Here is a 12160-nt window from a genome sequence, read left to right on the forward strand (position 1 = left end):
ATTTTGGAAATGTAAAAAGAGGACACTTTTACAGAAATTTCAGACATGCAAAACCGGAGAAGAATTCTCAAAAACCGGTAAATTTTTCCCACTTTGTGATCGGTTGACTAAAAAAAAAAGGTCATCTTTTCCGCTCAGAGCTCAAAATACCGTTTTTCTTTCCACATCATCAGGTGGATGACTAGAAAAAAAAAGGTCTTTTTTTCGCTCTGAGCTAAAACCACCGTTTTTCACTCCGAAATACCCGCCGCAGCTTAACTTCCGGGCTAATTTGCGGCATATCACTCGCAATTTCCTGTAAATCTGACCTAAATTTTCAAAAAAGAGGACAAATCCTCTTAAAAGAGGACGTATGGTAAGCCTAGTATAGCCGAGCACCAAGACGTTTGGATAGCAGTAACTTTATACAGATCATCAGAGACATTAAGCTGTAATTACTGCACTATGGAATGCATGAGTGACTACGATTCTATATTTGCGCTATTCACGCACTTAGACCAAGTTAATGTGAACTGATTTTTAATAATTGAATAAGCAATAAAAAATAAGTTGAGAATGGCAAACAACAAACGCCAAACAGCAAAATTTGTTAGAACAGTCCGTTTTTGCAATATATTCATGGAAATCATTTGTGTTCCGTGCAGTCAACGTCAGATTGCATGCGTCATGTGCTTCATCCGCGCCGTGACGAATCCGATGACCCTTGCCCTGCAATACAGAAACCAAAATTAAAACGACGGATTCAAAATATGACTCAATTTTACTGTGCATTATCTTTACTGACAGCCTAACGATTTTACGGGGTAAACAGAAAAATTTGAATTTTTATTTTTTATTTTTTAGGTAATAAATAGCCTATAATAAACTTTCTACTTCAAGAACCTCGCTCCGACTGGTTTGAATTGAGCCAAATGTGGTGTGCAGTGTTGTTTTAGCAAACCTAACAATTTTATCACATAGCCAGGGAAATCCGAAGAAAAGTTTTTTTAACAGCCCTAATGATGGGTCATATAGAAATCGCAAGCACTTATCGATTAACTTGTTTTTTGAAATAGGGATTTGGAAACGTATCACGTAACAAATTGAAACACCTACCGTATAATGCGTAATGTGACAATGGCAACAAAGAAGGTTTGACCTAAACGATATGGAAATAGTGATTTGTTGTGACTTTAATTGCTACTCATACTTTACTACACTGCCTTTATTTTGAATCTGGATTACACATGCGAGGTACGTAGGAGCGTAATCGTGGCATATTAATGAACAGGCGACCAAGTAAACGAATTTCCTGTTCAGTTGATACAGTCTATGGTTTTAGTCATTCAAAGAGCAAGTTTTATGTTTTGAATTCCAAGTAACCTGTCGCGGGCTGCCCAGAATAGCTTCGCGGGCCGCATTTGGCCCGCAGGCCGCACTTTGCCCAGGTCTGCTCTTGTAGGTATTCATTTATCATCACTAAATTGTTCCTTCTGCAGAATAGATAGGAATTCACAGCCTAACAGCCGTTTTCATGTGTTATACTGCAAATATAGTCTGGGAAATAATTTGACAATCCATTTCTGTGTAGGTCGATGAAATTTCTAAACAACGGAATGACATGACATCAGAATATTTTTCCATGACTCACAGTCTTACACCGATACCGATTTACGTCAAATATTCGAATAGAATCACAGTGGTTCATACGAGAATGACAGGACAAATTATTTCGTCAAAATTAGATGTCACGAAGTTGTGTGCTTTACAATATGAGACTCACCTTGTCATTCTCAGCATGCTTTTATCTCTGGGTTCATATCGCCCTCGCATTGGTCATCCGCCACTGTAACTCCGTTCAACTCGCATGTTCTAGTTTTCGATTTAGTACCATCCACACATGGGCCAAAGCCGCCATAGTTGGACCATTCTGCATGAAATAGAACCGCATTGAAACGCCAATAGAAACTCTTGGTGTCACGGGCACGCCGTATAACAACAACGGGTTAGCCGCAGGTCAAGACACACCTGACTCATATGATAAAAGTCACTCTGATTCACAGTGAATAATTACAATAATCTTCTTGTTCAGGGAGAAAATTACGTATTGCTTCTACAGTGTTATTGATGCAGTGTTTCCTTTTATGGACTAATATTCTACAGTAATATATTAGATGTGGAATACAGTAGAATTTTATGATTATGCAAAATTATGGATTCACCGATGGCTTGCAGATTAGCTTAAGGGTTCGTCAGACTAGAAAAGGTGGAGGACTACTGCTCTACAGGCAGTAACGTCGTAACTCAGTGATCTGATTCTACCTGTATATTTCCTAATTAAGTTGTGTTCAATAATTATAATATCTCAGAAAGACGAGTATAGTGACGAAACCAATATATTGTAGGGAATTTGGGTACTGTTTTGCTTCCGACTGCAACCCACTGTTTTATCAGCTTTGACACTTATTCTTTTGCGACTAAATATAGCATTTGTCGGCATTACCCAGGAAGAGATTGAAAAATTATTAAAATTTAACATGAACAGACTTTTTATTTGAATGAAATGAATTAGTGGCTTACTGTCGCCACATGTAGGCCTACACAATGTTGGGATCAAGTCACTACCTTTGAGTCACGAGTCAATCCGAGTCATTGCACATTTTGACTCGAGTCGAGTCAAGTCAATCGATTTTCAAAGGTGACTTGAGTCAAGTCAAGTCACTCGATTTTTGGAGGTGACTCGAGCCAAGTCGAGCCAAGTCTCAAGTCCAGTCAAGTCACGAGTCAAGTCACATTTCCAGTCAAGTTGCCTTTTCGAATAATGTATGAGGCATGATTACGTCATTGCAATTTGCAAGCTGTCTGAAATACAGTTTGAGTAGTCATTGATTCCGAACCGATGAACGAATATAGAGTTAAATATGCACGCAAGAACGCGCTGTATCCCTCACATATACGTAGGACTGTTATTCTACGTAATTGCATAGCCTCAATTTATAGTTACCAGCAACGTTCCCTCTAAGCTGCGCACGCGCGCAAATGCGCAGTGCTGAAACGGTCTCTGCGCACAGAAAATCTAGGCTGCGCACAAAAAATCGGAAGTGATGACTTTTTTTTAGTCGCTGCGCACTGTTGTCCAAGGGACCGCGCAGGCACGCAGATTTGTGAAAAATTAGAGGGAACATTGTCTGGGGCAAATACTGCTATCGCTGAAGTCTGAAACCGAGGTACAAGTGCTGCCCGCAAAGGTAGATATTGCGCACCGTGAAGAAACGAGAATATTCGTATCATTATATCTGACTCTATGTCTTGATAGTAATGAGCGCATATTGCCGGTATTAAGACGTCACATCAGTGTTTTACCGCGGTAGGCCTACGTCGATGGCTTTATTGATTTGGAGTGCGTTCTCGTGCGTGTATGTCGTCTACTAGTAATTTATAGCGGCCTATGTCACCATTTACACGGATTTATTGTGACGTCACAGATGATCGCACAAAATTCCGATTCGCCGTCTACAGTACTTGCCAGAGATGAGCATGGATTAGGATTAGGTTTTGAAAAAACAGGATTTGTGAAATTTTGTCGGATTTGGATTGGATTTGGACTGGACATTTTTTTCAGAACGGATTAGGATTTGGATTGGATTTACCTGTTTTCTGGGAGATTGAAATGTTGTGTGGCGAATGGCGACAAACTTTATTCAGATCAGTTATTAATGTACTTATGGTTACTAAGTTATCTTGAATTAAGTGAATCGTTGGCTGTGAAAGAAAATTTTCGAATCCCTCTGTTGCATAAATTAATATTTTTTTCTGAATTTTCAGTTGGAATCGGATTAGGATTGGACATGGACTTTAATATGAAAAAGGTATGGATTAGAATTTGGATTTGGATTTGAAGGTTCGGATTTGGATTGGATTAGGACATAGAAATTTCAAATCTGCCCATCTCTGGACTTGCGGTTACAGACGTCCATTTTTGTCGTTACAAGTGTTCTGGCTATAGCTGTTTGCCTGTTTGGCCAACGTTGAGTGAATATTCGCTAATTCCGCAATGTTTATACTGACCGCTTTTAATAATGGCAAAACGAATGGGTAGTTTCTCATCTCCTCACCAAGCCAAATTAGCGAAAAAGCGCGATTCGTTTAACATAGCTGTTGTCGGGGCATGTGAAAACGGAAGAAAAAACTGTAAAATTAGGTGAGAATTTTTCTTTTTCGAGCGATAAAGGTGTGTTCTGCATAATATGTAGAGAAGCACAATATGGAAGGGAATAACATTAATTTTTTTTTCAGAAAGCCACCGCACTCGAACTGTAGCCAAAACACCCTCAAAATATGCACCACAGAACACGTGCGATATCCATGATGTCAAGGTTTATCGCAATTGCGGGTGAATGCTTCTTAGCCCTTTGCGACACCACAAAGTCGCACGTGTGCTATGGTGCATATCCCGAAAATATTTCAGCAGAAGCCCAAACGCGACGGCGTTCTGAGAAAAAAATGCCCTCAATGGCTTAACTTCAAGTCGAGACCACACCATGTTTAGAGCGTAGTTCCCCATCTTCACTCATAATGTAATTATCTGGAGTAATGCAATATAACTAAAGGTAAATGCTGTATTTTGATTCTATCAATGAATCATGTGACTCAAATGGATACACGCACGTCTGGTGTTACGTAAAAGAACATAACTGCCGCACCCAAAACCCCCGATTGGGCGGCCCGAGCTCGAAGGGGAACCAAAATTATTTCGCGAATAAACTAAATCATGAAGTAATTTTTTGGAAATTTATGTAACTTTATCGAAGAAGAAATAACAATTTGAAATCGTGTACGTCTCAGTTTAGTACGTTTGGGCGATTTCAATATATTTTGACACGGCAGATAGGAGGACACGAAAGAGCATCATGTAACGAAGTCATTGCCAACGGGTGTACGACTGTACGGCTGTACGTCCGAAGATATTTTACTATTATTTAGGGGTCCTACCTTTTCCAACAAACCTTTCTCGATCAGCTCTACCGGTAAATCTGGTTACGTGAGCAGAGAGAGGATAAAAATTGATAGCAATATATATATGCAATTCCCGATCATATTGACCGATTCAATCATGAATTATATAAATTTTTCGCGCTTCGCGCGTCCAGGCTATACGCCCACTAAGCGTACACCCAATATAGATGAAAAGTAGCGGCAAAAAGCGTAAGGCTCGAAGGGGGGTCTGGGGGGCGCAGCCCCCAGAATTTAGGCTTGTCACCATATGGGGGGTCGGGTTGCGCACTGTTGTCTATGGGCCTGTGCAGTGAGTTGGCGTGTTTGCGCGGACTCGTCAACAATTAGAGGGAACATTGGTTACCAGCCAAAATGGAGAATAGAAAAACGAATTGATAAGATGCCATTCATTACCCATTTAGAAATAGATATGATATCATTCGAACCGGCGCCAATGGTTGAGGACTATATAATAGGCTTACCATATTTTGGAAATCTAAAAAAAAGAAATATTTTCAGAAATTTGAGACTTGCAAAACTGGAGTAGAATTCTCAAAAACCGGTGAATTTTTCCCACTTCGTGACCGATTGACTAAAAAAAAAGGTCATCACCTCGCGCTCAGATCTCAAAATACCGTTTTTTTCTCCGCATTGCTAGGTTGATGTCTAAAAAAAAAAAAAAGGTCATCTTTCCGCTCGGAGCTCAATATAGCATTTCCCTCCGGAGCGTCACTTCTGTACCAATTTACGGCATATCGCTCGCAATTTGCTCTAAATCTGACCTAAATTTTCAAAAAAGAGGACAAAATCTCAAAAGAGAGGAAGGACGTATGGTAAGCCTACTATATAATCTCAGGGATATATAGAAGTTGAGGGATATGTAGGAGTTCGATATATCCCTGCATAAACTATATTCGGCTTCAATTTCAATAAAACTAGAGGTTTGGTCAAGGTAAGAACAGAGAACAGAAATAGACATTTTGGTATTCTATTACTTTACCACTAGAGTTACGACAACGCAAGCTATAAGCTCAGATCACTTCGTTTGCTGTCAACTTATTTGTGACAGAACAATCGAGGCTCAGTGAAACGAACTGTCATTGAATGATTGGTCGCTCTCACGGCCGCCACGGGTTACACAAGCGTTTCGCGAACAATCCGAACATATGCAAGATAGAGTGATTTTTATCGACACCGATTACTTGATGACTTGAAATTGACTCGTGAATTTTGATCCCGAGTCACGAGTCAATCCCCATTTCTGATACGCCGAGTCAAGTCAAGTCAAGTTAAGTCAGTTTAGCAAAGTGACTCGAGTCAAGTCAAACGAAAAAGGTGACTCTAGTCATCCCAACACTGGGCCTATTACACCAGTGATTCGCAACCGGCTCGTTGTGCACAAATGCTCATTTATATTTCTTGCTAACCAATATTAGGGTCACAGACTCGAGAAGTTTTATGTTGCAGTAAAAGGCGATTGTTTATTTCTACTATCAGACGTCTCTATGATATTGGAGGTAGGCTACTCAAATCAACAAATAGCCTGTCCGCAACATCCGGCATATCACTCTAGTGCAGGTTTCTTCAACCGGGTGTATCGTACACCCCAGGGTGTAGAAAAATTCAAAAAGGGTGTACCACTCGGATGGGGTGTACTGGGGTGTACCAGATCCGCATTAAAATGGACCAATGACTAGCAATAACAACAAATAGACGAGTTTATGCTTCAGAACATGTTGACCAGGTGTGCAATATCGTACAATGTCCATTGTTCATATCAGCATTACGCAACTTGTAAATTACATTCCTTTTGTAATGTCATAAGCAAATGTTTCTCATCATATCAGCGTTGGTAATGGAGTTATTGGTTCATTTTGGAGTAGACCAGGATGGAGTTGACACGCGGTGAGTTTGCGATATCCTGGGTTCCAGACATTTTGAATTGGTACTTACTGCGATATGCTTATAAGTAACGCAGTGTACATAATTGGAAGGGCTTAGCCAGAGGCAGGGTAGAGGTTGAGAGTCAGTGTGCCATACGGGGGCCCGGTAACCTGAAGCCCCTGATTAGCATTTGGCACTTCCAAAACGTTGCAGCCTTGCTCATCATAATTTCAACAGGCAGAGGTGGCCAACCTGCAGACGTGCCGTCGCATGCAGCCTTAAAGCATAAATTATGCGGTTCTATACACATCATTAAATTAGCGTGTGTTGGCAGCTGTCAACATGCAATTTGAATTACCGAATTGGCTCTAAAATCTTTGAGAGATTTTAATTCAAACTGCATATTTTATACACGTTTGGCGCGATTTAGAGTGCCTTGGATTATTCGTCTTTAATATAATTGTGTAATCGGAGCCCACCATGCGAACCACAGAGGGAAATGAGGCGCCCTATAAAGAAATACCAAGTCTTAATCGTGCGTGTCTCATGAATGAAGTTTTTTTCATGCACGTTTGACCGACTTCAATATATGTTTCGACTATGCCTACAATCCTAATGGGACGTCAAAAAATAACAACATCCAACAAAGTGATTAATAAGAGTCGGAAGATGCATCATCATTAATTTTATGTCCAAAATGTTCGAAGATACCTCCTGCATCATCTTCACCGGTTAATCTGATCACGCGGGCTAGGAATGGATACATATTTGACAATAATATTGGAAACAACCAATATATCGACGAAATTATTTTTCCTGAGGCACGACTAGAATAGGAATCCAGAAAACTGTTACTAGCACTTACACTCGTGATTTTGGTACATAGTAAGCCTGCGGGGGGTGTTCTGCTGCTACAGTTTAAAAAAATTACACGCAAGGTATATCTTAATAAAGACGGGATGGCATAGAACACCACAAGGTCTCTCCTTGGTGCGTATATGACGTCCTGATGGACCATCACGGCTCTCCACGCCATGAGCAATTAAGTTCGCTTCCTGTTCAAAGTGTTCAACTGTTCATTTCTATGCTATACCAGGGGTGGGCAAACTACGGCCCGCGGGAGTCGAAAGAAACTTTTTAAAACATTTGATAAAATGCGTACTAAAAATCGAATTAATGCAGGGACTTGATTAACTTCTTCTTATTATATTTCACCATGATAATTCTAAGACAGTGGTTTTCAAACTGGTAGGCGCGCCCGCCTTGGGGGCGTGAAAGCATCTGAAAGGGGCGCGAAGCTGAGCTCGAATGAAAAAATTTTTCGCGTTCCGCGCGATTTTCGCCCAATTCATTGTTATTGCTATGTATTTAGTTTGAATTACATATTTAAAAATCTCTCATCCACAGTCGTAACCTTCCACGCCATCAAACTACCCGTTACGTTTGCTACCATCGTGGTTGCGTTTTGTGATATGACGATAAGGGGGCGCGAAATCTTTGACCATCATAAGGGGGCGGGGCGTGTCTTAAAAAGTTTGAGAACCACTGATCTAAGGTAAATACTTGATATCACAGCGGGATAGCTGCAACGAGATTGACATAATTTGGATAACCAGTGAGATTTCAGATTGCCCACTTCATTTTTAATTATTTCAGTGATGTGCTTATAAAAAACCGATTCGCGCGTGTCTTAAGTACATTCGTTGTCTGTATGCGTGGAATGAGGGCATTTATATTTTATCTACACATAGTAGAAGCGTGTTTGAAGCTAACATGGTTATGATGCTGTCAGCATTGTGTGTCCTGGAACGGAGCCAAAAGTGGAATTACTAAATCTATGAACAGATCACTGCTCACAGATTTATATTTCAATCCTATTCTAAGAATCGGGCCAACCGCCTTTTATCTCTCTAGTTTTGACAAATTGGTTATTGCGGTCCGCCTGCCTATGAAATCTCGCCACGATATGTTTCTGATGCGTGTACCCAAACCAATATTTGGCTTGTTTTATAAGCAAATATATTTTCTCCATGTCGTCACTATATATAATCATATATCAATATTGCGTTTTGGTTTATAATCCCAATTTTATATAGTGGGGCCCGCAAATGAATTCAGATGTTGAATGCGGCCCGCGAGCTCAAAAGTTTGCCCACCCCTGTGCTATACCATGGGTAGCCAACCTGCAGCTGTACGGCCGCATGTGGTCGTAGAAGGAAAATTGTGCGGCCAGTGACACGCAATTCCATTAGTATGTGTTGGTGGCCGTCGACATGCAAATTGAATTTAGGAATTGTATCCGAATTTTTGAGAGATTTATATAGTAGCGCACTTTGCAATCTCAGCTCCACAGTACAGATGCGAACAGCAGAGGAAAATGACGTGCCCCGTGCCCAAATACCAACATGGAATCCTGCGCTCCTCACAAAAGAAATTAGTTTTTGGTACGTTTGGGAGATTCCAATATCTTACCACTATATACCGACAATCCTGATGGGAGGTCAAGACATAACAGCATGAAATAAAGTGACTAATAACAATATCCTCACCCGAACGATACAATAGCATTTATATTCTGCCCTAAATTTCCGACTACACCCCCCCATCACATCTGCCAGTGAATCTGATGACACTGGCTGAGAAAAGATATATATGTGATCATATTTTATGGAACTACCAATATTGATGACGAAACTCATTAGTAAATACGAAATTATTTCGCACTTCGATCGACCCTCACCAACCCAAGTATATATTCATAAGTTGACCACTCGCGATTTCGGTGTGTATAGCAAGCCGATATGAAAAGTATATTCGCCCGGAGTTCACCGGAAATGGACATGGACAGATTATAACAATGGATTTTTTTTCGTCCAGTTAGTTCATTACGGCTAAGCCTTGGAATGCGGCCGTAGGCTACATAAGTATAATCGGAATGCGGCCGTCAATACCCAAAAAGTTGGCCACCCCTAGATATATTTCCTGATCATCTTAGGAATTAGAGTGGGGTGCAAGGGGAACTAAACAATAAAAGAACGACATCAAGGCAGATGAGATGAGCATATGATGACAGGCTATTGCTGGATATTTAGAGACACTCTCCTAAATTGCCTACTAGCTCAAATCGTATAAGAAACAATTTTATTTTAAGATAAATTAATATTATTATTTGAACAGCTTCTTTGAGGTACAGAACATCAATATACAATTGAATAGTATATTCATATTAAAATGAACCCGAATATTTTCGGCTGACACTCGTCAGGGGTAATCGTCAGCAACTAGTAGAGAATTCGAAAGAACAGCGTATATCAACAATCGTAACACAAAATATGACGTCACCAGCACGAAATGTCGAATACGAGAGCGTTCAATGTACTATTTTTAGATGATACACGAACTCTTTTTGTGGACACAGCCTTGGCTGGTGTATTTTGATAAAAGTCGACTCCAAGGCACACAAATGAAAGTGTGAGCGACCCTTTCCGAGTATGCGAAATCTGTCGTCTCGATAATTTTTCGCGCAAGCGGGATTATCCAACAAGTGTTTGCCAATTGCATAATTTATGGCCTTTGATTGTTCCGCATCAATCTTGAGCGGGTGAGTTAAGGGTGAGCTTTTCACCGAGCGTGTTCTAATGAATCTAGGGACATGCTGATTTATGCGTTCCTGCAAGCGCTTTGACGTCATATTCTGTGTTACGATTGTTGATATACGCTGTTCTTTCGAATTCTCTACTAGTTGCTGACGATTACCCCTGACGAGTGTCAGCCGAAAATATTCGGGTTCATTTTAATATGAATATACTATTCAATAATATTATTATTGTACAATGCACATATTCCAGGTGCTTTGTACGTGCTTTGTATGACAAATCTGCTTCAATTGATGCAACTCTATTTGAGTTGTATGAAGATACTTATATATATGATTGGAGTTTATGTCCTACATGATATCCGCGAAAGTCTTTACCTTGGATAAATCTAATACCCCTAAAATTTAATGATGTTTTTGTATTATGATTTAAAACATTATTCAGTGTACACAAATACCAATTAGATTGAATTTCTGAACTTCATAATATGACTGAGCTGTTTTTGTTATCTAGTCCATACAGCGAAAATATGAAATTTTAGTCAAAATAGCCGAATGGGTTATCTCCAGACCAATTTGTAATAACTATAAGGTCTTATTCAGAATCAGTTTACTTCAGAACCCCGTCCCCAACAAACCACTCTTGCTTTGTCTGCCTAAAATATGTGTTGACCAGTGTAATTCAAGCTTGCAAATGTGAAATGTAGATCGCAGGATTGGAAAGTGTATTGGGTCATTGGATTAGGATGCACGCGTTGATAATATTCGATTCCATTCGTAACGGCGTAGTTTCACGATGAGGAATAGGCCATATCTTAACGAAAATCTTATTAGATGGTGAACGAAATGCGGAAGGATCGAGGTAAAATAAATCACGGTAGTCAGCGCTAAGGATTTGTTTTCAAGGATTATAAGAGTGTGAATATGCATATAGTATATAAAATGCCTGGGATATTGCATAGTGTCAATTACGCGCTAATAAAGCAGATACCAATAAGAAGCCAACCTCCGCATGCGAATTGGTTGCAGTCCTCCGTATCCTCGGAGCCGGTGAGATCTCCCTCTCCAACATCACACGTCCTGGTCCTTTCGCCAGTGTCGCAATTAGCGCTACACGGACCCCACTCACCCCACGTAGTACACACTAAAATAGTAACTACACTTTTGAACAAAACGAGACAAAGTAACGGTCTACTTAAATCGTTAAATATTAACGCTGAATTGTAAACGCTAAATCGCAGAATGTTCGCTATTACGCTATAATTCACTACGCTTTCACAATGTAGGGTTGACGTAGCGGATCGCAGACTCAGAATATTTGACCAACAATTTTCGACATGCTCGACATTTCCCAATCCAACCTGATTGTCTAGAATTGGGAAACACACCGGAATTAGTTATGCTCGCCAGTTATTGGGTTCTAGCTTGGGGTTGCCATACGTCCGGAATTTCCCAAACATCCGGACGGAATTTCACTGTTCAAAGTGCGTCCGGGAGGAATTTCTAAAATATGCCGAAATGTCAAGCATTTTGAAGGTTTGAAATAGGATCGAAATGTTTTCGTAAATCAACAGTCAAAAGAACATTGTATATCAATAATCGTAGCACAGAATCCGATAGTTGATAAACGATGTTCTTATGAATTCTTTACTAGTTGCTGGCGATTACACCTGACGAGTGTGTAAGCCGAAAATATTCGGGTTCATT

General features: G+C 40.2%; 1 long non-coding RNA gene across 1 annotated transcript; it reads right to left on the reverse strand.

The window, feature by feature from the left end:
* Positions 1 to 502: 502 nt before the first annotated feature.
* LOC145443630 (uncharacterized) lies at positions 503 to 11883 on the reverse strand. Its single transcript, XR_013916496.1, has 3 exons — positions 11460 to 11883; positions 1763 to 1909; positions 503 to 708 (listed from the first exon to the last, which is right to left on the reverse strand). It is a non-coding gene; the product is annotated as an uncharacterized LOC145443630 (long non-coding RNA).
* Between the last annotated feature and the right edge of the window lie 277 nt (positions 11884 to 12160).

This window comes from Botryllus schlosseri, chromosome 7 (genome assembly GCF_051294905.1).
Source record: "Botryllus schlosseri isolate E-star chromosome 7, Bs_hap1, whole genome shotgun sequence".
NCBI lineage: Eukaryota > Metazoa > Chordata > Ascidiacea > Stolidobranchia > Styelidae > Botryllus > Botryllus schlosseri.